At 38.3% G+C, this 16,806-nt stretch overlaps 1 protein-coding gene across 1 annotated transcript in view; it reads right to left on the bottom strand.

The window, feature by feature from the left end:
- Positions 1-85: 85 nt before the first annotated feature.
- Positions 86-16,806, bottom strand: part of LOC138738894 (coiled-coil domain-containing protein 8 homolog) — a 71,356-nt gene continuing 54,635 nt past the window's right edge. The window contains exons 4-6 of the transcript XR_011341847.1: positions 16,651-16,691; positions 8,819-8,903; positions 86-119 (exon numbers count right to left, since the gene is read on the bottom strand). The gene's annotated coding sequence lies outside the window, so the exon portion shown is untranslated. The remainder of the gene's footprint in view (positions 120-8,818; positions 8,904-16,650; positions 16,692-16,806) is intronic.

The raw sequence follows: 16,806 nt of genomic DNA on the forward strand, positions 1-16,806 counted from the left end.
GCTTAAATACAGCATTAATCAGCTGTCATTTTGATTGAGTTGAGACACTTAATGACCCGCAGAAGGGTAGTAAAAGAAACTGTTACCTTCTTGAATGTACTTGATGACAATCAGCAACTCTATGTTATCGTTGAAAAGACGGTTGGACATTCATGTAATAAAACAGAAATACTTTAACCAAAAATATACTTTATTCACCATAAATTATTTACAAAGAAAAAATCTTTCAAGTCTTTTAATACTCATAATGTGAGCCATATCTATACATTCTCATCAATTTACATTGTTCTCTCAATACACATTACCACCACTGTGACACCTTGTCATTATTCCCCACTCTATTGCTTGATGGACTTCCCCCTTGGTCTCAGCCTCTCAGTGCCCAATAATGGGAGGAATCTAGTCTAGACTGTGGTCCTTTGCCACAGTGCCCTTGTGTTGTCTGTGCCAAATATCTGTGCATCCCTCAGCATGTACTCCTGCAGCCTGGAATGTATCAGTGGTACATTCCCTCACTAACATCTCAGTATGCAGAAAGACCAAAAGGTACTGAGCAAACTAATGTGTGTCTTTCACCGAGTTGATGGTCTTCCAGCAGTTCTGGATGTCTGACTCCAAGTGTGTCCCTGGGATCACCCCGTAGATCAGAGTCCTCTTCAGCAAAGAGATGGATGGCTATCTCCACTCTGATGCAGTCATCTCAAGGACAACATGCGTGGTGGGTGATGTTCCATTTGAACAAGATGAATCTGACGGGGAGGGCTCCTCTCACCGCCAGCCAAGCCAACTCCTGGTGCTTGTTTGTGAGCTCTGATGATGAGGCATTCTGCCAGATAACCTGGACAGTCTGAACAATCCCACTGGATCCACGAGTCCTTATCTCTCAGTTTCACCAGGACTTTCCTTGCTGACCACCACCTGATGGCCTTGAGGACAAAGGTATTGTTCTGGAAAAAGTTTTCCATGAAGGATAGATGGTGTGGCAAAGTCCAGCTAACTAGGAGATGGTACAGGAACAGGGCCTTCCTTCACAACACCTGGGACAGGTAGAATCTCAGCATATAGCGGCACTTGGTGCCCTCCTATTTTGGTTCCACGCACAGCAGCTACACACAAAGATGGTCATCAGGATGAGGATCGAAGAAGTCATGTGATGGAGTAGTGGCCGGTAGGGTAATACCAGCCCTCGCCAGAAAAGAAGAAAAAAAGTTAAGAAAAGACAAAGTTCAATAAATACAAAATATAAGAAATAAAAGATAAAGTTGTAGAGAAAAGAAAAAAAATGGCACCCAAGAAGGAAAAAGTAAAAATGGGAAAAAAACAAGAAAAGACGCCGGAAAAGAAAGGAGAAGGCCTTACCTGCACAAAGAAACAGAGAACCGTGGTGGAGAAGAGGACCCGATCTCCAAGGTTGGTGTCAGCCCTGCGGAGTCGAGATCCCCCGACCGCTGGACTGCAAAAATGGATCTCTGAGCCAAACAAAAGTACACAAACTAAGGAGGAGGAGAACACCGACGGGAGGGGGGTTCAGCTGAGGAGCGGGCAACCACAGCACGACCAGCTGAGGAATGCCCGACACCAGGCTCTCAGCTGAAAGAAGAAGAAAGTGACAGGAGAGGGAGTGAAAGGCAAGAGAGCAGCAGCAGGAGGCTCAGATGAGCAGCTAAGAAGAAGAGGCCAAGCAAGAAGAGGCCCAACAAAGTGAGACAATCAACTCATCAGGAAAGTCAAAAGAGATACAGATATAAAGAAGAGAAGAAGAAGACACAAACACAGGTACAAACACAGAAGAAGAGGAAGAAGAAAACCAAGATCTTCACAGAGAAATAGAAGGTAAAACAAATGGACAGAATATAGATAAAGCTTTTTTTCAAGAACAAATGAGAGCATTAAAAGAATGGTTGTCATTAGAATTTAGTGCAATTAAAAGAAAAATGAAAAGAACAGAAGATAAAGTGCAAAGATTTGAGCTAGTCATGACAGAAATAGTGAAAAGAGTAGAAAATGTAGAAGAACAAGAAACGGCTGTATAAATGGAAGTAAATGACTTAAGAAGAAAATTGGAAGAAAATGATTAAAAAAATTAGAGTCACAAGAGTTGTTAGCTCAGAAAATTGATGTGATGGAAAATTATAGTAGGCAAAACAACATAAAAATAGTGGGCCTGAAGGAAGATGAAGAAGGCACAGATATGAAGGAATTTATAAAAGAATGGATCCCGAAGGTCCTGGGAACAACAGAAATGCAGGAAGAATTGGAAATAGAAAGGGCACACAGAAAACTAGCTCCGAAAACACAGACACATCAAAAACCAAGATCCATTTTAGTAAAATTTTTGAGATATACGACAAGAGAAAATATACTGGAGCGGGCAAGAAATAAAATTAGAGAAGACAATAAACCATTGGAATACATAGTCAAAAAATATTTTTTTTACCCAGACATAAGTTTTGAACTCTTAAAGAAGAGGAAGGAGTTTAATACAGTAAAATCAATCCTATGGAAAAATGGTTATAAATTAATGTTAAGACATCCAGCTGTGCTTAAAATATTTATCCCTGGGGAGCAAAACCGACTGTTCTCAGATCCGGAGGAAGCACAAGAATTTGCAGAACGCTTGCAGGACAGAAGGAGAGATGAAGAGATGTAACAAGAATGAAGAACAGCGATAAAATATATATAAAGATGTAAAAATAATGTATATGTAAAGAACTAAAGAAGGGAAAGAGAAGGGAAGAAAGGAAGTAAGGGGAAAAAGGGGATAAATTTGTTATATGTGTAAAAAAAAGTGTTTTCTGGCGGGTTGGGGGGGAGAATAACCATCACTGCGAAATCAGTTGACACTTGCGAGCAGGTTTGTAATTCAAATGGAAAGAGGAGTTGTGGTTGCCCGGCAAGGGATAAGGGGCAACTCAGAGAGGGGGGTGATATTTGGTGTTAAGGGAATATTGGATGTGGGAGTTGTTAGAGTATTTTATGTTTTAAATGTGTTGTCATACATTGAGTTTAAAAAGGTAAAACAGAGATAAAAATGGGGAAAAGGGGGGGTGGTGGTGGTGAGGAAGTGGAAATGAGGTATAAGCAGGATATGAGATGACCACGTTGAACTATATGACTATAAACATTAATGGAATACATAACCAAATTAAAAGGAAAAGGCCATTAAATTTACTGAAAAAAGAAAAAAATAGATATAGCATTTGTGCAGGAAATGCATCTAACTGAAGTGGAACAGAACAAAATAAAGAGAGATTGGGTAGGGCACATAGCGGCAGCATCATATAATTCAAAAGCTAGAGGTGTCGCTATATTAATAAATAAAAATTTTCCAATCAAAATAGAGGAGGAAATAATAGATCCAGCAGGGAGGTATGTAATGATAAAGTGTCAGATATATTCAGAATTTTGGAATTTGCCCAATATATATGCACCTAATGAAGAGGATCAAAAGTTTATGTAAGATATTTTTTTGAAGATTGTAGTTACACAAGGAAATATATTGATAGGATGGGATTTTAATTTGGATCCAATGTTGGATAAAACTGGACAAAAGACTAGCAAAAAGAATAAAGTGGCCAAATTTATGGTTAAATCAATCCAGGAAATGAAACTTATCTATATATGGAAGAGGCAGCACCCAAGAGAGAAGGAATACTTATATTATTCAAGTAGGCATAAAACATATTCAAGAATTGATATGTTTTTGTTGTCGGCCCATATTCAAGGGAGAGTTAGGAAAACTGAGTATAAAGCTAGATTACTATCTGATCATTCACATCTGTTATTAGCAATAGAACTGGAGGACATCCCACCAAGAACATAGAGATGGAGGTTAAACTCCATGCTACTTAAAAGGCAGGAATTTAGAGAGTTTATTGAATGCCAAATTAAAACATATTTTGAAATAAATACGGAATCAGTGAAAGAAAAATTTATATTATGGGACGCAATGAAAACCTTCATTAGAGGGCAGATAATAAGTCATGTAACTAAGATGAAAAAGGATTACATCGAGAAATAGAGCAGTTGGAAAGGGAGATAGTAAGTACAGAAAAGGAATGAGGAAAAAGGGATGATATAACAAAAAGGAGAGAATTGGCAGAAAAAAACAATAAAATACAAAACATTACAAATGTATAAGGTGGAGAAGAACATAATGAAAATAAAGCAAAAGTATTACGAACTAGGAGAAAAAACAAATAAAATATTAGCCTGGCAACTTAAAACAGAACAAGCTAAAAGAACTGTATGGGCATCAAGGAAAAAGGACAAACAAATTACATATAATCCAATAAAGATTAATGAGAACTTTTAAGGAATTTTATGAACAATTATACCAAACTGAGAACATGGGGAAAGATGATAAAATAGAAGAGATTTTAGCTAAAATTGAACTGCCGAAAATGCAAGAAGAGGAACAAAACAAACTGATAAAACCATTTAAAATAGAGAAAGTACAGGATATATTAAAAAAGCTGCTGAACAATATAACGCCTGGAGAGGATGAATTCCCAATAGAATTCTATAAAACATTTAAAGAGTTAATTCCTCCTGGAAGTAATGAACCAGACAGAAGAAACACAAAACTTGCCAGATTCATGTCTTCTTTTCTTCTTTGGCTTGGCTTCGCAGACGAAGATTTATGGAGGGGGTAAATGTCCACGTCAGCTGCAGGATTGTTTGTGGCTGACAAGTCCGATGCGGGACAGGCAGACACGGTTGCAGCGGTTGCAGGGGAAAATTGGTTGGTTGGGGTTGGGTGTTGGGTTTTTCCTCCTTTGTCTTTTGTCAGTGAGGTAAGACAGCAATAATTACAGTAATACCAAAGATGGGGAAGGATCCACTAACACCAGCATCATATAGACCAATATCTCTACTTAATTCAGATTATAAGATAATAGCAAAATTATTAGCAAACAGATTGGCCGATTGTGTACCAAAAATAGTAAAACAACATCAAACTGGATTTATTAAGAAAAGACGAACAGCAGATAATGTCTGTAAATTTATTAATCTAATTCATGTAGTTCAAGGAAATAAGAAGCCAACAGTGGCTGTTGCTTTAGACGCAGAAAAAGCCTTTGACAGAGTAGAATGGAATTATTTATTCAAAGTATTACAGAGGTTCAATCTACCAGAAAAATATATTAATTGGATTAAAGCATTATATAATGGACCATTGGCAAAGGGTAACAGTAAATGGATATGTATCGAACCAATTTAAATTAAATAGGTCAACTAGGCAGGGATGTCCATTATCCCCCTCACTGTTCGCTTTAGCAATAGAACCATTGGCAGAACGGATAAGAACAGAAAATAAAATAAAAGGAATGAAAATAAAGGAGGAGTATAAAATCAGTTTATTTTCAGATGACATCATAGTATACTTAACAGAACCAGAAATATCAATAAAAGAATTACATAAGAAATTGAAGGAGTACGGTGAAATATCGGGGTACAAGATCAACACAAATAAAAGTGAAGTGATGCCAATGAGTAATGCAGATTATACAGAATTTTAAAAAGAATCACCATTTAAATGGCAAACACAAGCAATCCAATATCTAGGTATTAGGTTAGATAATAACTTAAGCCACCTGTACAAATTAAATTATCAGCCACAAATAAAGAAATTGCAGGAAGACTTAGAACATTGAAACGAATTACCACTAACATTGATAGGGAGGGTAAATTGCATTAAAATTAATGTCTTCTCATGGATACAATACTTATTTCAATCATTACCAGTTCCCTTAACAGATAAATTCTTTAATGAACTAAAGAGAATAATAAGGAAATTCTTGTGGAAAGGGGGGAAACTGAGGACAGTGTTAGATAAATTAACAGAGAGGTACAACCAAGGTAGTTTGCAGTTACTAAACTTTAAAAATTATTATAGAGCCACATAATTAAGGTATTTATCTGATTTTTTTACCAGACAAGGGAAAAACCAGACTGGACTAAGATAGAACTAGATAAAATAGGGGAGCAGGTACCGGAACATATAATTTATAAGTGGGATGAAAAGCTGGTACAATATAAAAGTTCACCAGTACTGCATCATTTACTCAATATATGGAAGAAGATTCACTTAGAAAGGGAAAAAACAAATTACCAAATACCAAAATTATTATTGTCGCAAAATCATCTAATCCCTTTTACAATAGATAACCTTTCCTTTAGTGAATGGGAGAGAAAAGGAATTAAAAGAATAGAAAATTGTTTGTTGGGAAATAATTTATTAACATTTGAACAGTTGAAGTACAAATATGGAATAACTCATGGTACAATGTTTGCATATCATCAATTGAAAGCTTATTTAAAGGATAAATTGGGAAACAGACTGAGATTACCAGAAGGAAGCAGTTTGAATATGTGATTACAGACACAATGATCATTAAAAGATTTATAACCAACATGTACATTAAGCTGCAAGATAAGGAAAAAGATGAAATAAGCTAAAACCCCAAACAAAAGTGGGAAAAGGATTTAAACATAAAGATAAAAAATGAAACATGGGAAAAGTTATGTTCTGGAACTATGAAGAATATAATAAACACAAAGTTACGCATGATACAGTATAATTGGTTACACGGGTTATATATAACGCCCCAAAAGTTAAAAGAATGGGATCCAACATTATCAGATAGATGTTTTCACTGTAAGAAGGAAATGGGAACAACAGTACATGCAATTTGGGCATGTGAGAAAGTGAAAATGTTTTGGGAAGATCTAAATCAGATATTAAATAAAATCACAATAAATAACATGACAAAAAATCCAGAGATCTTTCTTCTAAGTAATATAAAAAGTAAGGAATTAGGCCTCAAATTGGATAAAGCACAAAAAAGATATATTATGATAGCCTTAGCAGTAGCAAAAAAATGTATAATGTCAACTTGGAAAATGGAAGAGAGCCTGAGAATACAGCAATGGTACATGGAAATGAATAAATGTATTCCATTGGAAAAAATAACATAATTTAAAAAATGAAGTCACATTATTTGAACAAATTTGGGAACCATACATGGAACAGAGAGGGCTTGCCTCGGACCTCCACCCCCAAAAATGATAAGAAGACAAAACGACTTTATCCAGTGTGTAAAAGTAGATGACACATTTTTCTTGTTTATTTTTAATTGTGTGATGACATTGTTTAATGGTTTTATTGCATTGTATATGTTGAATATTTATTAGTTTTGGAGGGCTGTGGGAAGGGGGGAGGGAAGGTAGGTGGGGGAAAAAAAGGGAGAAAATGCCACTGTGTATATTTAATGAGAAACGTTTGTATATATTTTGGTTGATATGGTTCACAGTATGAAAAATAAAAAAATTATTTTAAAAAAGGATGAGGATCATGATGGATATGCCCTTGTCTGGCAACTTGTACATTGTGCCTTTTCAGACCCTCTCCATTTTGTACCCCCATATAAATTGGAAAACTTCTCTGGTAACCATCAGGGCGTAGGTGTGGTGGATGGGCCACACCTGCACCATGTACAGCAGCACCAAGAGCACCTCACACCAGATTACCTTTAACACTGGTAATTTAACTTGTCTCAAATAATCTCTTCTGATCATCTCTCAGAGATTCTGTTACAGAGTTCTGTGTTGTGTATTGGCCTATGCAATGTGTGGATTTATGTTAAAAAGTGACAGTTTGCCTTAGAGAGTCAAGGTGAATGTGGACTGCTGAAAGAGTGGGAGACAGACTGAGCATGTGCAGAAAATGATCTAAAAATTTCTGGACTTGGATGATAAACCACCACTGGGGGTGCTGTGGAGTGGGAGAAGGCCCAAAGCATGAGTCATGGTCTGGAGGACAGTTTAGAATGTTGGGATTTCAAAAAGGATGAACATTCCGAAGGCAGCCAGAAGGATCCGGACCAAGCCAGTTGTTCCTCTCTCTGCAAGCAAAACAGGACAACTTCGAATTTTGTGTGCTCTCTCTCTCTCTCTCTCTCTCTCTCTCTCTCAAAGATCTTTTGGCTTCAGTTCACCAAAAAAACTGAATATTGAGATCGAAGTTTTGTGAGTCTTGTGTGTTTTGTGTCTAAATTTTTCTGTGTGTTGGTTGGAAATATAACTTAGACTTTAATTACATATGTTATATTTAGGCTGGAGAATTTATTAATTTTACACTGTTATAGAAATTTGCATAGTAACCAGTGGGTATTGTTATAAAAGGGGGATTTTGAATTAAAGTTTGAAGGTGAATTTTTTTTGTTAATAAAGTAATTGTTCAAAGAAGGCATGTGATATGCCTTCTTTGTGGTTGCTGGTTTGATCTTGTAAAAATTCTGAATGATAAAGTTTAGCATAAAAATCTTTTAAATTATCATTTATTTCCTGCACTTTATAAGTTTTCTGTCCTGATAAATTCTTAGTTGCAATTATTGATCTGGAAATATGTTCCATTTTTAATTGCCATGCTAAAACTTTATGAGCCCTCTAACCCAACTTATAATATTTTTGTTGTGATCTCATTATATCTCTCTCCACTCTATGTCTGCACAGCATTTAGTCTTAATTTCTTCAAGTTATCAATTTTCTCTTCTCCTCATCTTTATGTACCTGAATTTCCTTCTCCAATTTCATTATTTCTTTATCTAATTGAATTACTTCTTCCAAATATTCTTTCTTTATTTTTGAAGTATAACTTATTATTTGACCTCTCGAATATGTTTCATAGAATCCCATAATACAAACTTAAATACAACTGAATCTTTATTATTATCTAGAAAAAAATTTATCTCATATAATCACAAAATTCAATTTTCTTCAATAAAGTAGTATTTAGCCTCCAACTATAACCTACCTTTTGTTTTTCTTCCAATGAAATAGACAAAATTAAAGGTGAATGATCTGATAATACCCGCACTTGATATTCCAATCTTTGTACTCTGTGTTGAAATTGTGCAGAAATTAAAAACATATCTATGTGTGAATATGTTTTAAATTAAAAATAATAAAAGAATTATCTCTTTCATCTGGGTGGATTTTTCTCCAACTATCCACTAAATCCATATCTTTCATCAAATCTGTTACCAGTTTTGCTACCTTATTGTTCTATCTTACTGTTTTATCTCCCGCTCTATCAATTTAGGGTCCAAAACAAAATTAAAGTCCCCTCCCAATATACCTTTCCCTTTGGCATTTGATAAATTCAAGAAGTCATCTTGCATAAATTTCCTATCATCTACTTTTGGTGCATATACATTCATTAAGGCCCAAAGTTCTGAATAAATCTGGCAATTTACCATAACGTATCTTCCCGCTACATCTATATTAATATGCAATATTTTAACTGGTAAATTTTTACTAATTAATATTACTGTCCCTCTAGCCTTAGAATTAAAAGATGATGCTATTAATGACCCTACCCAATCTCTTTTTAATTTTTGATGTTCCTTTTCTGTTAACTGTGTTTCCTGTAAAAAAGCTATACCTGTTTTAATTTTTTCTATAAACTAATACTTTTTCTGCTTTATTTGATTCTGAATCCCATTAATATTAATAATAATAAAATTCTATTTATCAGCCATCTAATCTTTCATACATCCAATAACCATCCAACTTTCCATCTCCACTCCTCTCCTACATCCAAAATACTAACTAAATAATTCATAATACAATTGTTAAATTTAGGTGTATTAAGGAGAAAAAAGAAAGAAAACAAAGAAAAGGACAGTAACCCGACCCCCCCACCGCCCCAAATCTGTAGAAGTTGTGATCAAAAACCACACCCACTCACTTGATTCTGTAGAGGCCAAGATCATGCTCCCACCTAATTCCCCCAAAATATTACACTATCTCTTATTCCTCAAATCTACTCAAACTTACAAAGATCAATTCATTTTTTACATAGATCTATCAGGTAAAAACTGTCCTCTATAATATTCTCTCTCCTCCTAAACTTATATCATGTCATTATCCATCCCCAACTGCAATTTTTCCACTTCCTCTCTCTCTTCAAATATCTCCCAGTCCTTGTCTCATTTTCTCAAGCAACAAATCTGCAAATACTTTCACTTCATTGGGTTCTGTAAAAAATCTGTTTTTGTCCTCAGGAACAAAAACCTTTAAGACTGCTGGATACCTTAAAACAAAAGTGTAACCTTTCTTCCTTTGCACATTTTAAGCAGCATTGAATTCTTTTCTTTTTTTCAACAAATCAAAACTTATATCAGGGTAAAAGAAAATCTTACTATCATTATAAATCAATGGCGATTGTTTCTCCTTCACTTGCTTCACAGCCAGCTCCAAGACCTTCTCCCTCATTCATAACAAAGCAACTTGACCAGAATCGAATGTGGCTTCTGATCTGGCTGAAGCTTAAATTGTAATGCTCAATGAGCTCTTTCAATCTCAATATCTCCTTGAAATTCAGTTACCTCCAAAGTTTGTGGAATCCAATATTGTAAAAATATCTTCATATCTTGTCCTTCATCACCTTGTTTGTCTAACAATTTTTATATTATTTCTTCTACTGAAATGTTCTAACATATCAATTTTTTTAGTTAATTGTTCTTTAGTTGCGTCCGCTTCAGCTTGATTCATTTGCTCTTTAACATGCTGAAATTCAAATTATTTACCTTTAAATTTTGCATCCAACACTTCAAATTTTTGTTCCATTTGAGACATCATTCACTCCACCTCCTTTGTAGAACCCTTATTTTCAATTATACCCTCATTACATTTTTTTTAACTTCCATTGTTAACTGTGGCAAAGTTTGCTGGAAAGTATCATATATTTATTAATTTCAGTTGTGGATATATAAGACTCTTTTATTTACTCCTGTTTTTTTGGCCAAAACTCTCTGATCAACATTCATTTCTTCTTCTTCCTGATCCTCTTCTTGTTCACTAGAGCTGGAGCCTTCTTGAGCTTTTTTTAAAATTGCCTCCATTTTTTTGTACTCTGTGCATGCATGCACGACTCCTCGCGCATGTGCAGTGTCACTTCTTCACCCGTGGCAGACTGCCATTGTCGGGAAAGACCTTAGACAGCAATGTCCAAGGTCCCCCAGCTCCAGGCTTATCCCCAAGGGCACCTACCCTCCAGAGAGCTCCAGGATACTTCTTCAAGGTAGGCCTCTCTTCTTTATCAGCTTCTTTTACTTGTACGTTCTTGAAAAGTAACAGTCAATTTATCTTTCTTAGGTGGGATTGCATATTGTCCTATAGGTCTTCCAATAGCTTCCCTTTCTATTTTCTTGCAGTCAGTTCAGGCTTCTTGACTCTCTTTTAAAATTTTTTTGGAGAGAGTAGAGAATTCAAGTCTAGCTCCATGTTATCATTTGGCACACCCCCCCCCCCCCCCCCACCCCGACCCTGCAATTTCTTCATTGAGGGGTTGCCCAATGCATCTTGGTACTTCAAATTTTGCTGCGATTGATGGAAATTTTCTCTCATCCCGACCAATGGGAGTAGTGTATTGGTGGTTAGGGCACAATTTCCATGTCTGGCCCCTCAGGCTCTCCCTCGTTCCATTCATATTGGAAATAAGATTCCTTTCCATGCTCAGAAGGTGCTTATGGTTTACTTATGATTGCTGATATCATGCTTTCCAACTTGTCCAGTCTTAGCAAGATCTTCTTATAGGTCGTAGGCTCTGCACTCCAGCAGGCTTTTGTGATGGACCCCAATCGAGTGGGTGCCCGTGGATCAGAGACACTTATCTTGCCTTTTCTCAGGCTTTTATTGCAGCTGATGGTCATCCTCGCCCATTGAGCAGGTCATAGAATGGCCAGGCCTTGTCTTACTAAGTGAAGGCACCTCCTCTACACCGCTGCTAGAAGTGAGGAGACATGCCCTCATTGAGCTCACCTCCTGCAGTAGCATTTCTGTATCACTGCCAGACACGTCGGACCCCAACTTCAGTGAAGCTAGGTCAGTGCAGCCAGACTTGGGCCTCACCCTCCACGAGGGTAGGCCGCTGTTGTCTGATCCCTCCCCCATTGGAAGTAGATTGGCTTGCCCTGACCCAACCCCCCAACAGAGGTAGGTTAGCATTGCTACTTCTCAGTGGACTGATTGCTCCCAGGCAGGCCCGCTGATTCTTCGGCACCTCGATCGTGCTGTAGAAACTCTGTGAGCTTGAGGCCTTTTTGCTGTGCTCCTCCCCGCACCCTCCCCCCTCAGGGCATGGGAACCTCCCACTGGCTGCCCTGGATTGCAGTTTGCTTGCTTCCTTCGAGGGAGAGCCTCCCTGGGTTTTGTGCTCGGCCTCCTTACATTGGTTGGATCATCTTAAACATGATTTACTGACATTTTTTGAACTTTTGTCGGTGCTCAAAATGGCGCCCGAGTGCTGCCAGTCAAACAGATGAATTGGCTGCACATGCGCAGATGGGATCTCATATTAGCGAACCAATGAGCAGTATGAAAAATAATAGAGGTATTTAAAATTATGAGGGGGGGATAGACAGAGTAAATGCAGATCGGCTTTTTCCACTGAAGTGTAGGTGAGATACAAACCAGAGGACATGGATTAAGAGTGAAAGGGGAAAAGTTTAGGGGAAACATGAGGGGAAACTTCATCACCCAGAGAGGGGTGAGAATGTGGAATGAGCTGCCTGCTGAGATGGTGAATCCAATTTTAATCTCCGTTTTTTGTTCTTGGAGTCCCCAATTTGCAATCCTTATTGTCCAGTCAATGTCAATCGGTCTGAACCCACATGTCCATCGCCTTGGTGAACTTCAGTACTGATTGCAGGCTCAGGAACAAGGTATGATCTTCATCTGGGAGTCTTCCTTGGGCAAACCTGGTGGGAGATCCAGTTGTGCTCTAGCTCCTCCGTCCTCTGGTTTCTTCTCCCACAGCTGGGGAACTAGTGTCTGGACTGCTCCTGCTCTCCTGGAGCTGGGGGGGGGGGAAGTGACATTTTCTCCATTACTCCCAGTCTTCTGGAGCTGGGGTGCAGTGACAGCCTCTATATTGTTCCCAGTCTCCCAGAGCCGGGGGCTGGTGGCCTCTGCCTTGCTGATGGTCTCCCTGAGCTGGGGGTCATTGGGTGCTGTACTTCCCATCATCAGGCTTAATTGTAACCCACTTTCTTCCTTTCTTTCCTCTCCATCCTTGCACTTGTTCTGTCTTTGTCTGGCACTTGCGCTGACTTCCTACTCAGATGCTGAGAGGTTGCTGGCTTCTGTTCGTACCTTGACCTTTTTCTTCCCCCTGCTTGCAGTGTCCATTGCTGGTTTCGTCATTGGGGCTTCTTGCATTTTCTTTCTTTTTCCTACTGTCTGCCATTTTCCCTCTGCAGCTCCCTCTTCCATCCACTCTGCCTCTTCAGGAGGGACCTCCAGAATTGTGGCTGGGTTTTGAGGGTTGGAGTTGGATGTGCTTGGGTCTCCTCTCTATGCCTGATCTCAGTCCCTGTTGGAGTTTCAGTTGCAGTCAAGGTTGAGGGCGTGGTGGTGTTGACCATTTGCGTTCTTATTGCCTGTGCGTAGGTGGCAGGCACTGTTGAGGTGACCTGATTCCCCGCACAAGTTGCGGCACATTCTCTTTCCACAGTCCTTGGTATGATGGCCTTCCTATTGAACATGTGCACCATTATCACTCTTTCCTTTTGCATTGGAAGTGGCTGCACCTTGAATAGTGAGTGTGGAGCCATGTTCCCCTTCTCCTGGAAGTCCCAGAGCAACTTTTCTCATCCTGCCAGGGTCTTGAATGTCACATCTAAGTGACTGCTATCCATGACATCCTAAAGGCAGTTGAAGTCATTCACCTCATATTTGAGGCATTCCATCAAGACCTTACAAATGAAGAGGTCTTGGGAAAATGGTGATCCTTGCTGAGGTCCTTCACTGCCACCCTGATGGTGTTCCGGATTCTGAGTGCTGCTGATGCAGTCATCCTCGTGGAACTTGTGCAGGTGGGCTTTTGCTGGAAAGGGTGTTAGATTAGTCTCCAAATCAGGATGGATCAACCCCTGCATCAGTAGGCAAGCTCACACCAAATGATCTCCTGCTCCAGACAGTGCTCTTGGGTATCTTTCTCTTCCTTCCTGCAGGTATAGCTTCTCACTTCTCACAGATCTAGTTGATCAGTTCTAATAAGAACTACACAAGATCTGAGGCAAAAACAAAAAAAATGTGACATTACACAAAATTTTCTTTAGTCTTGTAAGGGTTAAAATGAATTGCTTGTTGCAAGCAAATTCTGTATGCAGCTTTCAAGATGTTGTTTACATATTCTTTTGAGTGTCTCCGAGCAATGTCTTTTGAGTCAAATTTTAATGCTTGTTTGAGATTACACATGTTAATTTAGCTTCCTTTGTTCTATGCAAGGGTAAGGAATCAGATATTCCGTCAAATTTTATTGACCGTTTAACAAAGTTTTAGAACCATCTAACAACGTTTGATGGCTTGCAACAATGTACAGCAACTATTAATAATGTTAAGAATGTCCAATAAACTCAACTCAACTTTAGTATGGATTTTTTTAACGAATAGATAACAACATTCTGATAACCTTCAAGCGATTATAAGGAAAATAGTCACTACAATTTTTAGTCAATACAAAACAGAATTTAAGACAATAGAAAGTTGGAAATTGGATTTAGAATTCAGACTGGATCAATTAGGCTCTGTTTAGAACATTTCGAACCCAAGGAGGCACAAATGTCAACAGCATCACCAAAGCAATTGAAGAAGTGGTAAAACTTACTAAAGGATTCCTTCTGTGTGTTTATTGCAAGTTAGAACAGATTTTGGAGAAACTGCGCTTGTTTTTTAGGACTGATTTGGTTTTGGAGTTATTGTTGCACATGTTTAATATCTGAGTGTGTCAGTCGGCTGAATGGATAATATGGCAGCCGGCATTGAAGCTGCTGTTCCTGAGGAGCTATGTGTCAAGAAGATGAAGGTAATGGAACTTAAAGAAGAATTGCAATGGCGGCACTTAGATACAGGTGGAAACAAAGCTGTTCTCTTTGCAAGATTGATCAAGGCACTAGAAAAGCAGAAGGTTGCAGCTGCTGGGAATACAAATCCATCAGAATTACTGCAAAAAATATCAATAGAAACTAAGATCAGCCACATGGAAGTGGTGGCTGAAGCTGTGCCACAAGATGGTGGTGAGGAGGACGGGTAATTCAGAGTGGAGACAAAGTCCAATAATAAGGCGGCATCTGACATCAGGATGAAATATGACCAAGTGATAGTGCATCAAATACTGGAAGCAGGAGAAGCAAGAGGAGTTCTACAGCTCCAGAGTTTCAAGTACTGCAACTACACGTTTAAAGGTTCAAGCTAACATGGCAGCTCTTGAAGCGGTAAAATAAATGCTTCAAATTAAATTGGCCTTAAAAGAGCAGGAGGATAAGAATAAGATGGGAGAAGCAGCTAATGAGGGAGGAAGTGCAGCTAAAAAGGCAAAAGGGGCAAATGGAACTGGACAAAAAAATTGCTGTTAGTCAGGCCAGGTCGAGGGCTCTGAAGTATCCGGTGCTCTAAGTAAATGATCTAAAACATCTAGCATTTTGGAGTCCCATTTTGAGGAAGGACAACAGAAAAAGGAAATATTTAATACCAAAGAAGAGCCAGTGTTATGGTTACGAGACTTACATGGACCCCGAAGGTTTGTTTATGCAAATTCAACTCTGAGATTGAGTTGCTAATTAGTTCAGATATACCTAAAGCTCTGAAACCATTAGATATGATGAGGAGTGTGCGAGATGGACCTTTCACTGTCAAAACTATGCTTGGTTGGATGATTAATGGACCATTAGGAGAAAGAAAAGAGGTTCAAAATCAGTCGGCTCTAAGTATCAACAAGATATCAATTGTTAAGCTTGATAGACTGTGGGAGCAGCAGTTCAAGAATGACTTTCCTGAGTGCCCCAGGGATGACCAAGACCTTCAAAGGAAGACCAGCAGTTCTTGGAATCGGTGACAAAAACTGCTAAGCTAGTTAATGATCATTATTGCATTGGATTACCTTTAAAGAGAAGGGAAATATGCATGCCTGATAAGAGAAGTGATAATAGACTGAATTTAAAGAGAAGATTCAAAAAAGATTTTTCCTTTAATTCAGACTACACCAAATGTGTGTCTGACAGGATATTGAAAGGTTGTACAAAGAAAGTACAAGATAATATTTTGGAATGTAGTGATGGCAAAAAAATGGTACTTACCACAACATGGGGGTTTTGCATCCATAGAAGAAAAAGCTTTGTGTGGTGTTTGATTGTGAAACAAACTTTTGGGGAGTTTCACTAAATTCTCAACTCTAACAGGATTCTGACTTGACCAGTACATTGATAAGATTCTTAACTAGATTCCATAAAGAACCTGTCATCATTACTGCAGACATTGAAGCAATGTTCCATCAGGTGAAAGTACAGAATAAAGACCATGACGTGTTACGAATTCTTTAGTGGCCTGATGGAGACTATGGTCAGAACATGGTAGAATACAGTATAACAGAGCATCTATTGGGAGTGACTTCATCACCAAGTTGTGCAAATTTAGCCCTTAGGAATTATGTTGAGTTGAGTACAATATGGAACAATTTAGCTCTCAAGCTATAAGGACCATCAGGAATAACTTCTATGTGGGTGACTGACTCACATCTGCAGCTACAGTAGCTCTTTATTGTGAGTAAAGTGTGATCTGTTACAAAGGAAGCTTTTTACTTACCAAATGGACAAGTAACAGTCACCAGGTATTGGCTCCCATACCTGAAAGAGAGAGGGCAAACAAAATGAAGAATTTGGATTTAGACTATGACAACCTTCCTGTTGAGAGGCTGACTGGTGTACATTGGTGTGTTCAGTGTGATGTTTTTAAGTTCAA

The sequence above is a fragment of the Narcine bancroftii genome, chromosome 7 (assembly GCF_036971445.1).
Source record: "Narcine bancroftii isolate sNarBan1 chromosome 7, sNarBan1.hap1, whole genome shotgun sequence".
In the NCBI taxonomy this organism is placed as follows: domain Eukaryota; kingdom Metazoa; phylum Chordata; class Chondrichthyes; order Torpediniformes; family Narcinidae; genus Narcine; species Narcine bancroftii.